The following is a 24,368-nucleotide window of genomic DNA, read 5'->3' on the forward strand; positions in this document are numbered from 1 at the left end:
CCAAGGTCGACGGACTTTTCCATGATGCCCCCCCACCCCCCCTGCTGCCCGCTACAATTACCGTGGCAGGTGGAATGGGAAAAGTTCACCCCAAGGGATTTGATACGTGTCAAAAGGGCCTGAAAAATTACTTACCTCAACATTGATGTCCTCTGTGAAAAATTGATCTGATGAAGAAGCTGCCAACACTTCCAACTTCTCCAATGGTGCAAAATATATTAATATTTATTGAATTTTGGCCACAGGAGCTGGCTTCAAAAATAATACCAAATGAAGAAATGGTAATGACTTTATGCAGTGCGCCAAGCTTTTTGCGAACCGTGTTGTTTAAGTTGTCTATGTGCAGCGTGATTTATTTTCCAATCAATTTTTTGTTCTATAAATGCACTGGCCCTGTGTCACAAATCTAAAATTTAATGAGTGCCTGGAAACCTAATGCTTCTCTTTTCTACCAGAGGCCAGATGTTGAATGAATTATAGTGACGCTTGCAACTGTTGAACTTTGATCTTGTAGGTGATTACATATTTTGAGAAAAAAAAACTGTGTAGGCAGGATATATATTTTTTTGCCTTTTAGGCATGCATAATTTAAATATCCTAATCCCAATTGAAATTGCTGACATTTCATGCTGGCGTTGCTAAATGTTTCAAACAATTCTGTTGAATTTTAATCTGATTTTTAGATGCAATTCATATTACTGATGCATGATTGGTAGTGTAAATATAGTTATAAATGACACATTACCATTCAATTTTGGGCATAAACATATTTATAATTACTCTTTGATATATTTCAATATGGTAAATGTATGTATTCAGAATTATGTAAGTTAGCTTTTAAATCTGATTTACAACATCATTACCATCTCCCATGATATGACTAATGCATAGGTTGCTGCAATCATTTGGGTGTCTTGAAAGATAAAAGCTGATTAAATATCACCCATACTCTCTTAACGCAAATGTAAAATAAAGTTTTCCTCTAACATGCAAATTTCAAACAGCTTTTTAATCCAGCTTTTAATCCAGTCCCTCCGAAAGCACCGTCGCAAACAACAATTGTGCGTGTTGCATTTTATCAGGAATGTTTACAATTTGGATGCCTGATTTCCTGACTGTAAGTTACATGTAATGAGGAAGAAGTGACAGACACAGCACAGCAGACATGCCTGGGCGCTGATCATTTTTCACTTTAAAAAAAAGGGATGCATCAGCTTAAATTAAAATAAATCATGAATTTCTGTGCTTCATTTGATCTAGGACCATACAAGATTAATTAAAGCAGGGAAGCGTGTGGAATTTCAGGCGATGTTTTGTCTCTTGGCTGAACTCAGCACATCTGAATGCAAAGAGTTGCCTGTGAGCCTCAGTTAATACTCCCTCATTCCTCTGCCTGCCAGAAGTTATTCCGTTTCACAAAACACATGATACCACCCCTGCACGGTGGCTAACGCTGCTGCCTTACAGCGCCAGATTCGATTCCCGGCTCCAGTCATTGTGTGGAGTGTGCACGTTCTCCCCTTGCCTGTGTGCGTTTCCACTGAGTGCTCCGGTTTCCTTCCATGGCCTGAAAGACGTGCTGGTTAGGCACATTGGCCATGTGAAATTCTCCCTCAGTGTGCCTGAACAATGTGGCAACCAGGGGATTTTCACAGTAACTTAATTGCAGTGTTAGTGTAAGCCTATTTGTGAGACTAACAAACGTAAAACTTTTACTTTTCTGTGCAGAGTATATTAGAGCAATAAAAGTTTAATAATGTACATTTGTTGGTCTTTACTGTCTACTAAAATCAGTGGTTTCGCTTCTTAAATGTGGTCCCAAATTTCAGAAAAACAAATAATTAAATAAAAATCAGAATAATCTCTTAGCTCAGAGTCAACAAATTCTATCCAATTCATTAAAAAATATAGCCTGCATTCTTTTTTGGCTTAAGGAAAAGATGGTACTGCAGGAAATATTGTGTTAAATTTTATACTGATGGTGAGGCAATGTGCAGAGTTTTGTGAGGAAACAATGTATTGAGTAGATGTCTTTCAGCTAAATTTACAGGCCAGCTAGGCTCAGGGAATGATTGGTCTCTTCTAAAGCGGAAATGCTGATACTATTTATTTGTGATTGTCAATGCAAAGCCAAGGGAAATGTAATTTACTGGCATTAACAATTTGTTAAATACAGTCACAGACCCTGTCCCACTATCACCTCAAACACGGCTACCCATTCAATCGTAATGCACCAGTCAGTTGTAGGTTAACCCTGTGCCGGTCAAATAAGGAATGCTGCCATTGTTGGAACCTAGACATAAATCACAATGGTCTTTTTCATGGAGAAATGAAGGTGAAGAACTGAGATCTGTGATGCAGGACGGAAAGAAAGTAGAAGTGATGATTCAATAAGTGCAGAAAAATGATTAGATGCTTGTTATGCTTCATAAGTATACAGCACAAACAGGCGTTCCAACATTTTTGGTGGATTGATTTGCTAAGTCCTATTCAGGAATGACAAGAACAAAGTTCGTCTGGAATACCAATATTATTCAAATGAACCATTATCCATTAACATACCAGCACAATAAAAATCTAATTATTGTTGGTAGAAAACACACTGCATCTGATTCAAGCCCATTAGGGAGTGTGCGTCAGAATTCTTTTTAATCTTGCAGGTGTCTTGTTCACATTGTGAGTACATAAAATCGGGTGGCCTTCATTGATCTTTCTATAGTTTTCATTGACGTGCTTCAGACATTTGCAAGGTGCAATTTGAATTGTATGCTTAAAATTGTGTGCTGCGGAAAAAAATGGTGACAATTATATTTAACGGGCAGTACAGCCTTTAACTGGCAGCTATCTGCAATTTCATCCTGTAGGACAGTAGGTATTATAACAGTTTTACAAGATGATATTGCCCTTTGATAGTATTTCAGGATCCGCTTAAAGATAAGGTAACATTTCTGTTTACCATGATAATGTAACACAATTAAATATACATCTTAAACCAGTGTTTTATTAGTTATAGCGTAATTATGTAGACAACAGTGCATATCTCTCAAGTAAATTAGAATGACTTTCCCTTCCTTAGTAATCGCGAAACTCATTAAAGACAGCCCAATGAATAAGACAGAGTATAGGTTTATCTGAGCTGCAAAATTATTAATTCGAATTGAGACATGGTATTAATTAACCTCACAGTATCCGTGCTTACTTTTTTTGTCATACATTCAGTTATCTTTGCATTTGTTCAGATTTGACATTTTGCTGTGCAGTTATGAATGCATTAGCAAACAAATTTCACAAAGATTGAACTGATGGGAGGGATGGTGGCACAGTGGTTAGCACTACTGCCTCACAGCACCAGGGACCCAAGTACGATTCCTGGCTTGGGTCACTGTCTGTACGGAGTTTGCACATTCTCCCCATGTCTGCGTGGGTTTCCTCCAGGTGCTCCGTTTCCTGCCATAGTTTGAAAGGTGTGTTAGGTGCATTGACCATGCTAAATTTTCCCTCAGTTTGCTGAAGTGTGGCGACTAAGGTATTTTCACAGTAACTTCGTTGCAGTGCAAGCCTACTTGTGACCCCAATAAATAAGCTTTAAACTTATGTTGCACTGCACTGTATATATAAATATCAAAGTTCATAATTAACAGTTAAAGCTTACGTAAGTCAAAATGAAAGCAAATAAAAGTGGAAAGATGAAAACTTAAACTCTATGCCCTGAATCTTTTCCTATGCAAAATATATTCCATAACACTTTTATGACTAAAGATACTTTAATATTATATGTTATCTGTCTTATTAATCTTAAAATATTTTTTCTAGTGAGCTCAGAGATAGATGTCAGCATAAACCTGTCTTTATCCTGCTAGTTGGAAATATATCGCTGTTCCTTACTGTTGCTGGTCAAAATCCTGGAACTCTCTCTTTAACAGTGTGATGGATGTAGCAAAACCACATGGACTGCAGCAGTTCAAGAAGGTAGCTTACCTGATCTTCTCAAAGATTAGGGATGGGCAATAAATGCTGGCCTAATTTCTGATGCTCACATCCCATGAATGAATAAAAACCTGATATTCTTTGACAGTTTGTTGACAGTTTTGACCGTTCTTTGAAAGCTTGACAGGAGAGAAATGGTGCAGGGTTGAATTTAATATACAGGAAGTCATTTTAATATTATTAGTGAGCCCGGGCTTCTTGCCTTAACGACCTTGCTAGTGGAGGTCCTCACTGGTGAAGATCATGTATAGACCCCAGCAAATGGGACCTCGCCTACGGGATCAGAGGCCATTGAGGTCCCTCGGGTGATTGGCGGCAGGGTTGGGCAGGGCCCCTTGGGCAGTGTCAGCCTGGGACTCTGGCAGTGCCAGCAGGGCACCCTGCACTGCCCACTAGGCAGTGCCAAGAGGTAGGGACTAAAGGGTGTGGTGGGGCTTGAAGAGGAGGGGTAGTGCCTGAAAGAGCATGGCCTGATGGGGAGGCAGGATATGGGGAGTTCTATAGCAGCTGCATACTCCGCAGTGGGAATTGCTGGACAGCAATTGGCTGGGAGGGGGTGAATTCAGTGATTCAGGAGGGGTGGTCATGGTTGGGGTTAGTGATCAAGGGGACTGCGATTGGGCGGGCTATCAGATGCATGGGGGTGTGTACTATTGTGCATGATGCAATGGGAAATTGGGCGCATGTGCTATGGCACCCTCTAGAAGTCTGCATCCAGCTTCTCAGTGAGAATAGGCTCCATCCACTCCTTGTACTGGTGGGAGTCACCCTTTGCCTCATTGTTTTTCTAAGTGCCATGAGATAGCATCTGGGAGCTTGCCCAAAAATTGGGCATGATTTTCTCCCATTTTTAATTTGGCACTTTGAATTTTTTTTTTGGTAAGCTTGCTCCTGTATGTTTTCTGGAAGCAGTTAAATATAGCCCTTGGGATCAAGGGAATCAAAGGACATGGGGGAAGATGAGATCAGGCTATTGAGTTGGATGAACAACCATGATCATAATGAATGGCAGAGCAGGTTCAAAGGGCCGAATGGCCTCCTCCTGCTCGTAGTTTCTATGGTTTTTATGTTATTGAGAGGATGAAGGAATGGGATAATTAAGTGATTTCAAACAAGAGGATAAGAATTTTAAATTGTTGGCTATTAGGGGACCAGAAAACAGAGGAAGTCAGCAAGGACAAGCGTATTGGTAAGTGAGACTTTATGCATGATAAATTCTAAGCCACAAAGCTTTGGATGAATTTAATTTCACTGAAGAGGAAGTGAAGGAAGCTGATCAGGGCATTGGAATAATCAGGCCTGGAGGTGACAGAGGCTTGGATGAGGGTTTGAATATTAAATGATTAGAGATAGGGAAAAGGGCAAGTGATGTTACACAGATCAGTGAGCGATTCTCCCAAAAAGGTTCCATATGTCAAAATTGCATAAAAACTGGAGTAAATCACGTTACTTTTTTCAACAGGAGTTCCAAAAAGACTTTCCCTCACTCTGTGCATTGCATGAATCCCATTGAAAATCAGTAGGGGGGGCCTATCCCCACTGAAGAGGCTGGCAGCAAAGCACTGAGCGGGCCATTGCGCATGCACTGATCCATCAGCACCGAGATCAGCACATGCGTGGTGACTCCTATCTGCCGGCCTCCCCATTGCAGACCAGCCAACCATGTGATCCCACCCACACAGCCCAATCGCTGGCCCCCTGAATATGCCAGGGCTAGCCTCGAACCCCCCCCACCCCTCCACCGCCCTCAACCCACCTCGATGTCCTCCCCTCCCACTCTCCCTGCAGACTCGATCTGTGAATGCTTCCTCAATCCCACCCCACCACTCCCCAGAAGCCCCAGCCTCTCACACATTCCTGCCCTGCCTCCCCCCCCGAGCATGGTGACGCACCCCCCCCCCCCCCACCCCAATGGCCAACCCCAATTGCTGACCCTCCCTCTATCATTCAACCCAAAGTGCAGAGTGGCAACAGGACCCGCACCCCACTGATCACCCCCTGGAGGTCCCGCCACCAGCAGGCCCTGCTACCATTAGGCCCTGACCCCTTGCCTAGTGGGTAATGCCCAGGTACCCCTGGGCATGGGCATGTTGCTGCTTGGACAGCGCCGGGGGCAGAGGCTGACATGGCCAAGGTGGTAATGGTCAGGGGGCACCCCCTCGGCACTGGACCCTCTGGAGAGCCTCGGTTGTCCCCTCTTCACTTGAGCAGGGTCAGGGCACCAGCTCCCTGCTAGTGGGGAGCGATATTAAACCTCGCTGAGGTGAACTACTCCTGGCCAGGGAGTGGGGGGATGGGGTGTGGGGGTGGGGGGGATAGATGCTCATGGGCCAGGACATTTCAGTGTTCTGGGCCTGCTAATTATGTTCAAAGTATGTTAAAATGAGAATTTGCATAATTTATTCAGCTCCGCGCTGGAAATCTGGCTGTCAGAGATGTGCGAAGGCCTTGGCACCCAGCAGGGAGCCCACAAAATGGCCTCTGCTAAGATCCCCTGGCCTGCTGTGCTGCTACTACCAAGGCTTCTCCTTTCTCAGGAGGCTAAGGAAATTCAGCATATCCACTACGACTCTCACTAATTTTTAAAGACGTACCATAGAAAGCATCCTTCCCAGGTGTATCATAGCTTGGTATGGCTCCTGCCCTGACCAAGAACACAAGAAGCTAAAAGGGCTATGAATGTAGGTCAGTCCATCACAGTCTCCCATCCATTGACTCCATCTACACTTCCTGCTGCCTTGGAAAAGCAGCCAGCATAATCAAGGACTCCACGCACCCTGGACATTCTCTCTTCCATCTTCTTCCATTGGGAAAAAGATACAATAGTCTGAGGTCACGTACAAATTGATTTAAGAATAGCGTCTTCCCTGCTGCCGTCAGACTTTTGAATGGATCTACCATATTAAGTTGATCTTTCTCCACCCCCTATGACTGTAACACTATATTTTGCACCCTTTCCTTTCCTTCTCTCCTATGTACTCTATGAACAGTATGTTTTGTGTGTATCGCACGCAAGAAACAATACTATTCACTGTTTCCCAATACAAATGACAACAAATCAGACCAAATATTAGGGCAGTATTTGAGGGGAATGCTGATTTTTTTTATTGATTGTAATTTAACAGACAGATTCCTAATCATTTATTGCTCCATCTTCTGCTCCAAACAAATGATAATGAGGCAGGTGATAGAGAAACATGGGCTTCCCATGTTTTCCCCACCCAAAACAAAATAGCCACTGAAACATCCCTACACCCCCCAGCATGTAATTAATGGCAAATATGTAGGGTTAGCCCCTGTGACTAATTGTCTTTCTTTCCCAGCCCTGTTCCCTTGTCTCGAGATCAAAGACTGTATTAAAAAGGCATCTGAAGTCTATTGACACTGGAAATGAGGCAGGAAGCGTCATTACAGAGCTCCATTAAGTGCTGGCACTCATCAACTACTTTACACCTCAGCCCCATCAGGCTTATCGTAAAGGTAATGTCCCTTTTGTGAAGTATTCTGCGTATTATTTAATTTCTGCACAAGCAGCCGTCTCAATGTGGAGCTAAAATTGAGCAGGGTATCTCACCAATTATAGATGCACCATAGTTGGGGAGCCAGTCATTAATTAACCCTATTCCCAGGCAAATCAGGCAGGGTCACAATGGGACAAGGTGGGGAATTAAACATCCCAATGTGCCCCACATCTGGTGGGGATCCTGAGAGCCGGGACAATTCAACCCATTGTGTTCCCATCCTGCCCTCTTTCCATTGAGATTTTCCCCTTACACACAAATACTTGCAGCTCTGGTCACCCTATTATGGAAAGGATGTTATTAAACTTGAAAGAGTGCAGAAAAGAATTACTAGGATGCTACCAGGACTTAGTGGTTTGAGTTATAAGGGAAGGCTGATAGACTGGAACTTCTCTCCCTGGAGCGTAGGAGGCTTAGGGGTGATCATATAGAGGTCTACAAACAGTGAGAGGCTTGCAAAAGGTAGATAAGTCAACATCTTTTCCCAAAGGTAGTGGAGTCTAAAACTAGAGGACATTGGTTTAGGATGAGAGGGGAGAGATACTAAAGGGTCCAGAGGGACAATTTTTTTCACACAGATGATAATAAGTGTCTGGAACAAGTGCCAGAGGCAGTAGCACGGGCGGGTATGATTTTGTCTTTTAAAAAGCATTTAGACAGTTACATGGGTAAGATGGGATTAGCTTAGTGGTTTAAAAAAAAGGACGGTATGGACAAGTTGGACCGTAGGGCCTGTTTCCATGCTGTAAACCTCTATGACTCTATGATTTGATTTATAAATAAATGCAAACTGAAGGATAACATAGCCAGATGCCTCGGCAAAATGAGTGTCCCACTTTTCTTGGCATATGGCTACCTTCTACTGAAGGAAAATGGAAAGGAACTCATGGCTGTGACAACTTTAATTCATAAAGTGTTTATATTGTTTTCACAAAACTAATGAATCTGGCTAGACATAATGTCACCTGGATGAAAAGAATTCCTGTCCTGGCAGGGTAATGAATACACCAGCACTCTGAATGTTCTATAAAATCAATCATCTGTAGTTTTGACTGCATTTGGCAACCTTCTTTTTCCAGAACTCTTCCGTTCAAACTGTACAATGGTTAATGCAACAGTTTAAATAAAAACCCTGTTTGCACAAAGTTCTGTAACGAACTACCCAAAGTGTTTTAGAACTAACTTTCTGACTTCTGTGTTTAAACAGCAGTGTAAGTCCTACAGCATTTGAATGTACAATCTTCTAACTTGGGCTGGATTGTGCTACCATTTAAAAAGCCAATTAAAAGATAGCAACTAAAATGTAGCTACAGTATGCTTCAAATGCCTGAGTCAGCACATTGGACAAGAAGGTAACTGAATTAGATTTAAAAAAAATGTTTCTATTGAAGATATTTCATTTTACCAAATAATATAACAAAGTCCAGTACAATGCAGAATAATTCTTGTTCCACATTTACATAAAGAAAAGTCTAGCAAATATCATGACAATTGGTTAGCATTATCAATTACAATTCATTGAAATCATTGTAAGCAGAGCCTCCCTTTATACTGATGATGAAAGGATATTACACAGAGTGGGGGATATCAGGATAAAGCCACGAGCATATGGCACAATGGTGCAACACCACAGGATAACAAGAACCTACTTACATAGTCTAAGAGAGGCCCTATTGGGATCAAATGCAACAAATGGGAGCCTGAAACAGCATCCCAAAGCCTCCAAACAATGAAAGGATACCACAGACGGATACAACCCTTACCACCAGACCCTAGGGATTTGGATTTGACACAGGGCCAGAAGAAGGTGGGCAGACCCCTTTACCCATCTGCTGCCCTGTACCACGCAAAAAGATCAGGATAGAATGTAAAAAGTAACATACTCTAAACTAAGATTTCTTAGTTCTACCGTCAGACATACTTGTGGATGACTTTGATTATAAATAAATGGATATCCCTGGCTTTCAACGAATAGCAGGATAACAGGTGACACGTGCTCAGTGCACATGTGTCAAACACCCTTATCAGGATAAAAGACAACATCACAAAATCAGGACTATAATCACGAGGGGTGTAGTTCAGGATTAATGATGAGCTGCAGGATAAGATCACCATCAACAGAGCTTAACAGGATTGTCCAGCAACATCAAGGATCCATCCATAGTTTCATCAGTCTTAGCACCTCTGTTGTGTCATTGCTCAGAAGCCCCAGTAGAGGGCGACCCATTTCCTGGCAGGTGGCGAGGTACCATCGCGTCTGGCCACCTTCTGCCCTTCTCGATGAACACAGAGGTCAAGTTAATGTAAGAACAGTGATTGGGGTACATAATATTTGAGTGCCAGATCTCAAAGATTGAATACGAAATGTCACTTTGAACTTGAAACGCCCAAGCCTTAAAAAAATCGAGATTACAAAAGCAGGGCAGCCAGTTCTCAAATTCGGCCAGGAACTTATCCTCAGCTTCCCTCAGGAGATCAGCCACACGGACATTCCTTCTCTGGCTCCGTCTCCCCGAATTAACCAGGATGTTGGCATACCATGCAGCAGGATAAATAAAAGGATTAAAAGGTGGATAGCGCCAGAGGTCATGAAATCACAGCCTTTTCCATGTGACCCACCCACCTAAAAACTAATTTTATAAAGTTTTATTATCCTTTCATGGTATTGCTAACAAGGCCAACATTTGTTGCCCATCCCTAATTGCTCTTGAACTGAATGGCTTGCTCGACCATTTAAGAGTTAACCACTGTGGATTTGGAGTCACGTAGACCAGATTAGATAAGTATGGAAAATGTCTTTCCCTAAAGGACATTTAAAAAAATATACTTTTGTTTATTTGATTTATTATTGTCACATGTATTAGTATACAGTAAAAAATATTGTTTCTTGCATGCTATACAAAGTATACTGTTCATAAAGAAGGAAAGGAAAGAGTATAGAATCTAGTGTTACAGTCATAGCTTGGGTGTAGAGAAAGATCAATTAAGTACGTGGTTAGTCCATTCAAAAGCCTGACGGCAGCAGGGAAGAAGCTGTTCTTGAGTTGGCTGGTATGTGACCTCAGACTTTTGTATCTTTTTCCTGACAGAAGAACTGGAAGAAAGTATGTCAGGGGTACTTAATTATGATGGCTGCTTTTCTGAGGCAGCAGGAAGTGTAGACAGAGTTAATGGATGGGAGGCTGGTTTGTGTGATGGATTGGGCTACACTCACGACCCTTTGTAGTTTCTTGCAGTCTTGGTCAGAACAGGAGCCATGCCAAGCTGTTATACAACCAGAAATAATGTTTTCTATGGTGCATCTATAAAACTTGGTCAGAGTTGTAGCTGACATATCAAATTTCCTCAGTCTTCTGAGAAAGTAGAGGTGTTAGTGATGGGTTTTTACAATAATTGATGATCAATAGGCTTTTAATTCCAGATATTTATTGAATTCAAATTTAACCACCTGCCAGTGTGGGATTTGAACCTGGGTCCCTATAATATGATTTGGGTCTCTGGATTCCTAGTCCAATGATAATACCACTACTCTGCCTTCCTCCATGGATGCCCATGTAAGTAGCTCCTGAGCACTTGCAGCTCAAACCCTAATGCACATTGTTTTTATTGCTGGTTTATCGTGTTTCGATGTTATGAGGCTGGAAGCTGGCAACATTTCATTCTTAGATTTATTGCCACACTGGTAAATTGTTTATAAATCAGAATATTACAAACTGATAGCAAATAAATGTTATGTATGTTCTCCGTTGCTCCATACCAAGCATGTAAGTGGCTAATGACAAGAAAATGCTTGGACACACTTGCAACCAATTAGCTGGATCTGAATTTCTAGTCTCCACTCTGTAGAAAATATTGAATTGGTGTTGCATGTGTCATGTGGAAGATACTCACAACTTACTTCCTATCCATCTATTTCTCAATTCTATATTAGAACTGGCACCTTCGTGTATGTAGATTTCACTATCAAGATGTCACATTCCAGTTACAAATTACACTTTGTTACAGTTGCAGAGCCATGTTAACATTTTGCCTTGTTTCTGAGTTGTGGCCTGAGGCTGAAAAGCACACGGCAATTTGCAGCTTTCCTTGATCAAACAACGGTTCAAGTCTATTGGAATGTGTCTGTGTTTACATACCAACCTTCAGATATCGAGTCCTTAGCAGAATGACATTTTGTGCACTATATTATCTAACATCCCTGTCCTCATATAATGGTATAACCTAACTTGCCATGACTAACACTGCATGAGATCTGTTACTGTTCTTAAATAAACACAAGAGGAGGAATTTGGAAGGCACGTTGCTCTCTGCCTCATGGATTGCCTGAAGGTCTAATCCTCAATGCTGTGCTATTGTGCAGTGTGAAGACTCTCCTCCTTTGGATGCCTCTGAATCTGTCCGGGCACCTGAAATACATTTTAGAATGTTGTTTGCCTGCACAGTCCAAAGAAATGCAGGTTAGGTGGATTGGCCATGCTAAAAGTACCCCTTAGTGCCGGGGAGGCTAGCTAGGGTAAATGCATGAGGTTATGGGGATAGGGCCTGGGTGGGGTTGTGATCGGTGTAGATTTGATGGGCTGAATGGCCTCCTTCTGCAAATCAGGATTCTGTGAAAATTGTTGTTACAATGACAGGCGACTTCAATTGTATTACTCGGACTCCTCATGGGTGTCATCAGCCACGTTTTAAGTGGTTTTCCCTGGTCTCCCAGCAGGCAAGTCTGTATCAAGGTGCAAAAAGCTGAGTGAATGGGGCATGCCTACATGATCATCTTTTTGTGGCTGTAGACCTGATGAACTTTGATGGAGTTCTTACTGCTTATCGTTTTTTTAATTCATTCAAAGGATATTGGCTGGGCCAGTATGAATTCCCCATGCCCTGATTGCCCTTAAGCTGAATGACTTGTTTGGCCATTTCGAGGGGCATTTAAGAGTCAGCCACATTACTGTGGTGATTGAGTCACATGTAGGCCAGACCAGGTAAGGATGGCAGATTTCCTTCCCTAAAGGACATTAGTGAGCCTGAGGGGTTTTTTTTAGTGAAAATCAACAATGGTTTCATGGTCATCAATAGATTTTTAATTCTTGACTTTTATTGAATTTAAAATTCACCATCTGCTGCAGTGGGATTCAAACCCAGATTCCTGGAGCATTGCCCTGGGTCTATGGATTACTGGTCCAGTGGCAATACCACTATGCCAGAGAGGGAAACCTGAGTCACTCAGTTGGACTGGCTTCCTTATCGGTAATGTGTACACAACTGCCTGCCCTGGCAGACATGGGGCCCTATTTTCCTTCTAAGTGCTGGGTGGACTTGGAACTGGGAGTGTTTGAGATCCGACTTTTAGACCTGGTCTCTGGCGCCCCCATACACACTCTACCTGAAAAAATATCAGCAATTCTGAATCGCGCTGCAGATGCCTTTGGGCGGGGCTTAATGTACCCTAAACCCTGCAGCTCCGACCGGTGCCACTAACTGCGCATGCACAGTAGAAAAGAAGATAGAAAAATGTTCCCCTTGTCACATTACTCCTGGGCCATATAATGCCTCCCCTTGGCCCTCATAGGCATTGCCCCACCCTCACAACATTTATGACCTCCTTATTCCCCACCCCCACCCCCTCAGCTATCCAGACCAATGGCAGCCCCCTGCCCCCTCCTTCCCTGCAACCAATCACAAGCAGAGTGGCAGTGGACCCTCACCTTTCCTCTCACTGAACACAGGCAGAGTGACAGTGGATCCCCCACCCCCCCCCACCCCCACCCCCCCCCCCCCCCCCCCACTCCTCCCCTACCGATCTGACACAGACAGTCATCTGACTCAGCTCCCTCCCACCCAACCCCATCAGTCTGAGTGAAGCCATCTGACCCATCTCCCCCCAACACTGATCTGACGCAAGAGCCATCTGACTCAGCTCCCCTACCTCCCCACCACACCGATCTGAGCGGAGACATTTGACACCACCCCCACCACCACCACCACCGATTTGACGCAGAGATCCACCGGTCTTTCGGAAATAACATCCTCAGAACGTGGAATGCCTGAATTGGACCTTTGTGGACCATGTCTGATTCGTGCCAAATCTGGACAGGGGTGAGCGCGGTTGTAAAGGGGGAAGTTCAAGTAAATGTATTTAAATTGACGTCACATCCATTTCGGGCACAGTTCCGACAGCGGCCATTTTCATCCTTGGCAAAGGGGGAACCAATGCGGAAGTGGGTGTGGATCGTGCGACTCGCCTTATGCCCGATTTTACCAAGTTTTCGCATCCAAAAATGGGCGCAACTTGATGGTAAAATTGGGCCCATGGCACCTGAAGCACTTGTGGACAGGTGACTGTGAAATTCTGCAAATGTCTCTTGCAGATGCCTGGAATAAGCCTTGGGCAAAAAAAGTTAACAGCAGCGATACGTCCATTTGGTGGCAAATCTTCCAGCAGCTTGCATATACCTGGCACCATCTGATGTCAAGCCCTGAATATCCTGAGAAACTGGTGTCCAGATCTATCCAGGGAAATGACCAGCTGCTCCTGCACCATATGCTGTGGATAATCCGGTGGGTCACATCTCTCTGATTATCAACCCTCTCATGTACAATACCGGGCCTTAGAGGAGGAGACTGCTGATCCGGCGGCTGCTCAGCCTGGCACTGGGTGGGTTTACTGCTGCTGCCAGTCATCTGGGTCCTCATCTGAGGTCCAAAATAAATTGGCATTCAAGGTATCCAATGCTGATTGGCAAGTGGAATTCAAATGCATTAATCTTCTGTGTTACTCCAAGTTATCTCCAATGTAAGAGACAGCATATATAAAGCAGTGACAACATACTCAGAGCATGTACTGTGAACAAAAACCTTTCATGTATCTAGGCAGGTACACAGGTGCGAGATGTCAATGCTTATGGAACATTTTGCCTGTCATTTCTTCAGCCCGCTCAATTGCCCCTGTTCTCTTGCCTTGGCTGTTAAGTTCCAGGAAGCTCACGAAACTTGTGCATCGACAGTTAAAGCTGATATCCTCTATTAAAAGAGCTGCTAATGAGCTCTTAACATATTTAAATTGGCAGCCCGCCTCTGCCAAGGGGGGTTTCTTGCATGCAGCCTAACACGTTGCAGTTAAAAGCTGAAGTTGGCAGCTTGGGACTGGCTTCCTGGCACACTGTCAATTTCAGTACTTTTAATCTGTTTCCACTCATTCTGGAAGTTTAAATCCCCCCACAAGGTTACATTGAACTGTGGCTCTTATTGGGGAATTTTCACAGTAACTTCATTGCAGTGTTAATGATAGCTTACTTGTGAGTCTAATAAATAAACTTTAAACTGCTATAAGGAGAGGTTGGAGGAACTTGGTTTCTTGTGGAGGTTAAGGGGCGACCTGATAGAAGCCTACAAGATTATGAGGGACATAGACAGAATGGATAGTCAGAAGCTTTTTCCCAGAGCAGAGGAATCAATTACTAGGGGGCATTAGTTAAAGTGCAAGGGGCAAGGTTTAATGGAGATGTATGAGGCAAGTTTTTCTGCGCAAAGCATGGTGGGTGCCTGCAACTTGCTGCAATGGGAGGTAGTGGAAGCAGATACAATAGTGACTTTTAAGGGGTATCTTGACAAATACGTTAATAGAATGGAAATAGAGGGATATGGTCTCCAGAAGGGTAGGGGGGTTTTACTTCAGTTGGGCTGCATGGTTGGTGCAGGCTTGGAGGGCCGAAGGGCCTGTTCCTGTAATTTTGCTGTAATTTTCTTTGTTTTATGTTCTTGCTCTGAAGAGGCCATTCAGCCTATTGAGTTGGCACTGACTCTCTGACAGAGTACCTTGCCCAGGCCCTCTACCCCATCCTATCCCTGTCATCCCATATGTTTACCATGGCTAATCCCATCTAATCTAAGGGGCAATTTAGCATGGCCAATCCATCTAATCTGCACATCTTTGGACTGTGGGAGGAAACCGGAGGAAACCCATGCAGACACAGGGAGAATATGCAAACTCCACACAGGCAGTCATCCAAGGCTGGAATCAAACCGGAGTCCCTGGGGCTGTGAGGCAACAGTGCTAACTACTGTTAAAATTCATGTAGCATCTTTTACATCAGATCAAAGAGCTCACGAATTCTCACAAGTGAACTGCAGCATCATGTAAACAGCAAGGTCCCACAAACAACAATGAGATAGATGACAAGATAATCTCTCTGTATATTTTTATTGGAATTGCTGGCAAGAAATCCTCAGCTCTTTTTTCAAAAGCACCTAGGGTTTTTATTTTTTATGTTCACCTGAGTAGGAATACAGAGCCCTGGCTTAGCACTTCATTCAAAAGACTCCAACAGTACATGTCTCCCTAAGTACTGCACGGAAATATCAGACTAGATCATGCACCTGAATTTCAGAAAGTGGATCAATATTTTATATTCAGAATTAAATAGGGTGTATATTATCAATGTCAGCTTGATACCCGATAAGGTTACTTATTGTTGTGTCATCTCCTTGAAAATATGACCTAGTATTTCCGGCACAAATTATTTTGAGGCCATTTAAGAACAAAGAACAACACAGCAAAGGAGCAGGCCCTTCAGCCCACCAAGACTGCATCAATTCCTAACCCATATTTAGACCCACTACTTATTGCCCATCTGCAGTTTTTGTCTATGAAGATAGACCTTGAACGTTACTAAAGTGCTTGTTTCCACCACCTCCACGGGCATGCGTGTCAAGAACCCACCACCCTCTATGTGAAAAACTTGCCCCACAAGTCTCCCCTAAATTTACCCCCTCTCACCTTGAACCTGTGCCCACTTGTAGTTGACTTTTCCATCCTGGGAAAAAGCCTCTGACTATCTACCCTATCTATGTCTTTCATAATTCTGTAGACCACTTTACGTTATGTCTGGGGAGAGGGATGGAGTTAATTTTATCATAACAGTTTAATGGATGATGACATCCAAAATCTTCATGCGAAATAAATTACTCCTCCTAAATGACATTTGGTTGAAGAATAAACCATGTTCCTGTTATTCCAGCTAGTGTATTGATATTAGGGAAACATGATGGCACGGTGGTTAGCACTGCTGCCTCACAGCGCCAGGGACCGGTTTGATTCTCAACTTGGGTCACTGTCTGTGTGGAGTTTGCACATTTTCCCCATGTCTATATGGGTTTCCTCCAGGTGCTCCGGTTTTCTCCCACAGTCCAAAGATGTGCGGGTTAGGTTGATTGGCCATGCTAAATTGACCCTGGTGTCAGGGGGGATTAGTGTGGTAAATGCATGGGGTGATTGGAATATGTGGGATTGTTTTCGGTGCAGACTTGATGGGCCGAATGTCCTTCATCTGCCCTGTAAGGTTCTATGATTAGTAAGATTAAGACCATGACTATATTTTCTGTTGTTAGTCCCTTAAAGCTGCCCACCCTTTCCCATTCTACAGCAATCATGTAAACTATGAGGCATTGAAATGCCTGGGGAGGGATGAGAACAGTGGTCTCCTGAATGAAATTCTCTTCAAACTTCTACCAAGGTATTTGGTAATGGTTCCAGCTGCTTGCTTCTTTCCCTAGAAATTGACTGTGTCACACTTCTCTTTAAAACCTTAAAACTTGTACAGCTCTTTGTTTCCAGTCAGAGCTACCAAGCAGGATTTCTCTATATCCAGACAGACACAATGTAACATATCTGTGAAACAGGATTACACTCATTCCCTGATTTTAAAGATGATGTTCTTTTTGGACAGAAAAAAACATGAAATTCTTTTACTGCTCTGTTTAAAGCTCTAAGCAGATTAAACAGTCATTGCCGTCGGTGGTTAAAAAAAAATTAATAGATGTAAGATGAGAACTAAAAGAGCTGTACACACTTTCAGAATATCCGATTATTAGAGGAATTGAGGAACAGAGTTCAGCACAGGGGCAGAGGATCAAATACTCAACAGAACATGATATGGCTCCAGGGATCTGTACCACTGGTCAGTTCAACGGAATGCAGATCTCAATGTTAGACTGATATCCTGTCGGCTTTTTGTGTTGATTGCCTGTAGAGGTCAGGAAAAGCTTCAGTTTTCCTTTTCTAGAAGCTCATTAAAAGATTAAATTTATGCTTAACGTGTGGACGTTGCGCAGAATGTTATGGCTGAAATGCGAATCGCTCACTTTTGGTGTACAATGCCAGAAAAAGCACACCCAGGATAGGTACAGCAAGCGTACAGATTCAGAGCACAGATTAATCCATTTGTGCCATCATACCAAACTGCAGCACTTTCCCAGCATGGCTTGAGATCGGGGACGCGATTCTCTCAGCTCGTTGCACTGCTCAAGTAGCGCGGTGGGCTGGGAAATATCAGGGGGGACCCATAGCAGGATTCGTGATCAGCGTCCAGCTGATCAGGACTCTCCCAGGGCCTTTTCTTTTAAATGTAATCAGAAAGGCGCCGGTAGTCAGCAAGAGGCTGATTACAATATGGAAATTGACATTTCCGTATCATTAGCAAGCCCAGGACAGTATTGTCAAGGCTCGGTAATGTTTCCCACGCTGCTGGGAGAGATTCCCATTAGTGGGGATTAAATCCGGTCCCCATGAACAGGAACCAGATGTGATCACCCCACTGGTGGGGACAGAGGCCATTTAGGCCCTCCCCCCAGGATGTCGGGAGCAGGAATGGGGGTTCCCCTTGGGGCAATGCCAGTCTGGCACTGCCAGCTTGGCACCCTAGCAGTGTCCACCATGCACCAGACAGTACCAAGGGGGCGGAGTGTACTGAGGGCCAGACCGATCAGTAATTGTGAGAGGGGACCCAATGCTCACTGTGCATTAGCCCCCTCCCCACCCCGCCCTTACCTTGGGACGCACAGAGTCCTGCAAAATCATTCCACGCAGCTTGCCCAAAAAACACATTCCGGTATTCCTGTAAACTCCCAGATTGTCCCCCAGAGCTGTTAATGCTATTTTGGGATCCACTTGCACCAAAATTGCTTCACATTAATGTGAAAGCGGTAGCATAAATAGTCCTTCGTAATAAACATCATCAGAATGTTGAACAGAAAAACTGAGGTTTCAATAATCAGTAAAAGGGAACGAAGGGTGATGGTCAATGGATATTTTTGCAAATACGAAGCCATTTCCAGTGGTGTTCCACAGGGCTCAGCTATGGAGCACTTGCTCCTTAATGTATATATTAATTATTCAGATGTAAATATGGTGGCATGATTGGGAAATTTGCAGATGACACAAAAATTGGCCGTATAGTTGGTAGTGAAGAGGACAGCTATTGAGCCCAGAATGATATCAATCATTTGGTTGAATGGGCAGAGAAGTGATGAATGGAATTCAATCTGGAAAAGTGCAAGGTAATACATTTGGGGATGACAAACAAAGCAAGGGAATGCTCAATAATTGGGAAGATGTTGAGAGGGATTCTGGAAGTGAATGAACTCAGAGTGCACATTCACAGGTCCTTGAAGGTGGCAGGACAGGTGGACAAAGTGATCAAAAAAGCATGTAGTATGCATTCCTTTATTGAATACAAAAGCCTGGATGTAATGATGGAACAATATAAAATGCTGGTTAGGCCACAGCTGGAGCATTGTGCACATTTCTGGTCACCGCATTACATGAAGGACATAATTCCTGTGGAGAAAGTGGAGAGAAGATTTATGAGAAGGTTGCCAGAGCTTGAAAATTGCAGCAATGGGGGGAGGTTGGATAGACTAGTGTTGTTTTCCTTAGAACAATGCAGGACAAGGGGTGACCTAATTGAGATGGACAAAATTATGAGGGCACTATAGACAGGGTAGATAGGAAAGAATTGTTTCCCCTACCTGAGGGATCAATAAGTAGGGGGCATAGATTGAAGATGATTGATAGAAGGATTAGAGGGGTTACGAGGAAAAGCTTTTCACCCAGAGGGTGGTGGGCATTTGGAACTCACTGCCCATATGAGGCCAAGATCTTCAAGTCATTTAAAGGTATCTGAATCTATATGTGAAGTGTTGTAACCTGTAAGGCTACAGAGCAGGTGCTAGAAAATGGAATTAAAATGAGTGGCTAGTTTCTTTTCTGGTTTGGCATGGACATGATGGGCTAAATGACCTATTTCTGCACAGTAACATTTCTATGGCTCTCTAGGGTTCTAATTATGAGATTTATAAAATTATTATATTTTGCGATTGTAGCTTAGCTTTAGGGTCAATGAAAGGATTATGTGTCCTGTTCTGCAGTTTGCTGGATAGTAAGCCTGGGGTGTTTTATTGTTAAGGTTATAAGTAAGGTTTAGATTGTTTTACTAAGAAGAAGGTGCAAAATGTTTACACTTGGAAACAATGGCAACAGGCTTTGGGTCTCCCAAGTCTCAGAAAGTTGTTGAGGGTATCAGGATGTAAACAGTTGTGCTGTAAATGGTTCATTAACTTCTAAAATGAAAGGGACTTGAGGTCAAGAATAGTTAATAAGTGTTTCATAGAATCATAGAATTCCCATAGTGCAGAAGAGGCCATTTGGCCTATCGAGTCTGCACTAGCTCTCTGACAAAGTAACTTACCCAAATTCACTCCCCTGCAATCCCATCCATTTCCCATGGCTAATCCATCTAACCTACACATCTTGGGACACTAAGGGGCAATTTAGCATGTCCAATCCATCTAACGTGCAAATCTTTGGACTGCGGGAGAAAACTGGAGGACTCAGAGGAAACCCATGCAGACACAGGGAGAATGTGTAAACTCCACACATTCACCCAAGGCTGGATTTGAACCCAGGTCCCAGGTATTGTGAGGCAGCAGTGCTCACCACTGTGCCACCATGCCACTGATAAGTTACACTGATTTCTATCTAGGTACAAGGCTAATATGTTTCATGTTTACATGGGAAGGGAGCGGGAGAAACCATATTTGAGATCAAGTTACAGGCTTCCTTACAAATCAAGAGGTTATAAGTTTGTCAGCAGACAGAAGGGGCTGCTTGACTTTGCAATATACTACAGTTGGATGCAGACGGGCCTCTCTTCAAAGAGATGCATCTCGCGGTCAGCTAAAGATTTCAGAAGATTTGTCTTTGGTGTGGTCTCAGCACAGCTTTACTGTTGGTGATAGATTTAATGAACTCTCCAAAAACTGAAGGAAGCACCTGGAGATGGTCACTCAAAGTTGCTGGTCAGCAAAGTGGAATTATGGGAACCTGATAGATGCTGGAAGAAAATGTGGACTGTTTGCAATAAGAATTGCAATTCCATAGAGTGATAAAAGTGAAATACTGTGGATGCTGGAATCTGAAGCAAAAACAGAAAATGATGGAAAATCTCAGCATATCTGACAGCATCTGTGGAGACAGAATAGAGCTAACATTTTGAGTCTGGATGACCCTTCATCACAGCTCCATAGAGTACATGTTTTGAGATAAGGATAAAAGTGAAATGCTCATCTCTGAGATTTAAAGTATAAGTTACTTACAGAACGAATATAGTGCTTAGTCAATGGTGCTTCTAGTCATTTGTTACAGTAGAAGTCTGAAAACATGAATTCTTGCCACGTCCTTCTTCTGGCTAGTAAGTAGGAGTTTCAGTCTCTTTCTAAAAATGCTCCGTCTCTACCATGATCGTAACACAATGTATTAACTTGAAGTATCCTCTTCCAAATTTAAATTCTAAAGTGATTTCCTTTGGGGTTGGATTTTCTGTATATATAAAAAGATTCATGATATAGTCAGTGCCTCTGGGTTCACATCAATACACACACATATCTGGTAATTGTGATTAAATAAAGATAATGGATAAAAGAGGGAAGTATTTTTATTTCTTGAATTTTGCAATTGGATGCTGAACACTGTCATGTTAATAAATGAATGGGAGAAAATGATTCTGATGACCTTTTAGCCTCATGTATGAGTATAAATGGGGAATTGTACAGATTTGTCTGCCATTCTATTTATAGTTAGAATATATACAAGTGTTCCGACTCTTGATAGCATTTTCCTTTTAATGTACTGGTTCTGAGTAGTCATTTCATATTCTAATTTATAAAGCCCCATGTCATTTTGCATTCACATGCGTTGTTGTATCAACTTCTGAACTACTTGCTTTTACTGCAACCGTTTTACTTACATGAGGTGCCTCAACCAAAATAGACTCGGTGGAGAGATGGTCATTAGTCATTGGTTTTGACTTTTGGTGTAATAAATTCCTGATAAAATCGTACGCATTTTTATTGTGAGGGCTACAGTTCACAGTTGCATTGTAACGACAATATACTGAAATGCATTTTAGAAGCCCCCTCCCACCCCCATTAACTCCCAGAATTTACTTTCAAACCAGAGGTTGCTGAGATACTGAGTGTTTCAAAGTGATGGAAGAGGTCAGTTCTGAGAAGCATATTCTCAGTGTTAAACTATGTTGTTAGGCAGGGCTTTTGGGAGGGGGTGGTGGTTATCATTGGTTGGGATTTGGTTGTGAATGAGGGGGTATCTTTTCTTAGCAAGATATTTAGCTTTGAAGTGAATGTCAAAGAGATGCTCATCTTGTGTTTAACTCTTTCTTATGGCTTCGTTCACAAATCCATGGGAATACACTGTGGTGGCTTGATAACACAGAAAGGGGAGGTCATGGCGTGGTGGTGTTATTGCTAGACTATTAATCCAGAAACTCAGCTAATGTTCTGAGGACTCGGGTTGGAATCCCGCCACGGCAGATAGTGGAATTTGAATTCAATAAAAAATATCTGGAATTAAGGATCTACTGATGACCATGAAACCATTGTCAATTGTCGTAAAAATCCATCAGGTTCATTATGACTCTTTAGGGAAGGAAATCTGTTTAGGGAAGGAAATCTGCTATCCTTACCTGGTCTGGCCTACATGTAACTCCACACCCATTGAAATGTGGTTGACTATCAACTGCCCTATCAAATGGCCATTCAGTTCAAGGGTAACTAGGGATGGGCAAAATATACTGGCCAGCCAGCGACATCCATGTCGCACAAATAAATTCAAGTCACCTCAGACCCAAATGTCAATATACAACCACCACTGATAAACAGTATGAGTGCACTAAAGCAACAGCCCCAGATTCATCTCCATGGTGAACATGACACCATAAAGAATGGTGCCCATAATATATATCTATACAGGAAACGTTATAAATTGATTGAGGGAAAGAGAAATAGATGGATATACTGACATGATTAGATGTGAAACTGAGTTAACCTTTCAGGTGAATGATCGTTCATCAAAGGTCATCAATCTGAAACATTTACTCTTCCTCTCTGTCCCTCTACAGATGATGCCAGGCCTGCTGAACATTCCCAACCTATTGATAAATGTCAGATTTCCAGCTTTTGTGTATTTTTTGCTTTTGTGCAGTGTGGGAATGAAGTAAGACTGGGAGGGTTGAGCGTAAACACTCATTTTGTTTTTATTTGTTCAGGGGATGTGGGTATTGATGGCTGGGCCAGCATGTGTCATGGAATCCTACAGTGCAGAAGGAGGCCATTTGACCCATCACGTTTGCTTGACCACAATTCCATCCAGGCCCTACCCCCGTAACCCCATGTATTTGCCCTAGTTCTCTTGACACTAAGGGACAATTTAGCATGGCCAACCCACCTAACCCATCTTTGGACTGTGGACAGAAACCGGAGGAAACCCAGAGGAAACCTATGCAGACGTGGGGAAAACATGCAAACTCGACATAGCCAATGATTCGAGTTGGGAATTGAACCCAGGTCCCTGGTGCTGTGAGGCAACAGTGCTAAGCATTGGGCCACCACACCGCCCTTCACTGATCCCTAATTGCCCTTGAACTGAAAGGCTTGCTAGACCATGTAAAAGGGCAATCAAACATATTGCTGTGACTACAAAGTCACATGTAGATCAGACCAGGTAAGGATGGAGATTTCCATCTCTGAAGGACGGTCACAAACCAAATGGGTTTTTCACAACAATTGACAATGGTTTCATTGATTGACTTTCAACACTGGACTTTTATTGAATGAAAATGTCAAGACCTGTGTGGTAGGATTCTTTTCTGGGTCCCCAGCGCAATAGCCTGGGTCTCTGGACAGTCCAGTGACACTACCATCAGGTGATATGATCATAGAATCCCTTTAGTGCAGAATGAGGCCATTCAGCTCATTGAGTCTGCACCGACTCTCTGACAGAGTGTCTTACCCAGGCCCTCTCCCCTATCCTATCCCCATAACCTCACACATTCACTATGTCTAATCCATTTAACCTACACATCGTGCGACACTAAGGAGCAATTTAGCTGGGCCAATCCACCTAACCTGCTCATCTTACACGGCAGACTACTGTGTGAAGTTAAAGCACATGGGATTGTGGGTAGCATATTGAGATGGATAGAAAGCCGGTGAGCAGAGAGGAAGCAAATATTTGGAATAAGTGTGTATTTTTCCAATTGACAGGCTGTGACTAGTGGGATACCACACGGATCTGTGCTAAGACCCCAACTGTTAACATCACATATTAATGATTTGGAAGAGGGAACTAAATGTATTATCCCCAGATTTGCTGATGATACAAAGTTGGGTGGAAGGGTGAGCTGTGAGGAGGATGCAGAGATGCTTTAGCATGATTTGAACAGGCTGAATGAGTGGGCGTATGCAGTATAATGTGAGATTATCCACTTTGGCAGCAATAATAGGGAGGCAGATTTGAATAGGTGTAGATGGTAAGAAGTGGATTACCTCCCTTGGATGACGTGGTTTGAGTTATAAGGAGAGGCTGGACAGATTGGAGCATATGAGATTTAGGGGTAATCTTATGGAGGTCTATAAAATAATGAGGGCGTAGTTAAAGTAGATAGGCAACATTTTTCCCCAAAGGTCGGGGAGTCTAAAATTAGAGGGCATAGGTTTAAGGTAAGAGGGGAA

The sequence above is a fragment of the Carcharhinus amblyrhynchos genome, chromosome 23 (assembly GCF_965287045.1).
Source record: "Carcharhinus amblyrhynchos chromosome 23, sCarAmb.v2.hapA, whole genome shotgun sequence".
In the NCBI taxonomy this organism is placed as follows: domain Eukaryota; kingdom Metazoa; phylum Chordata; class Chondrichthyes; order Carcharhiniformes; family Carcharhinidae; genus Carcharhinus; species Carcharhinus amblyrhynchos.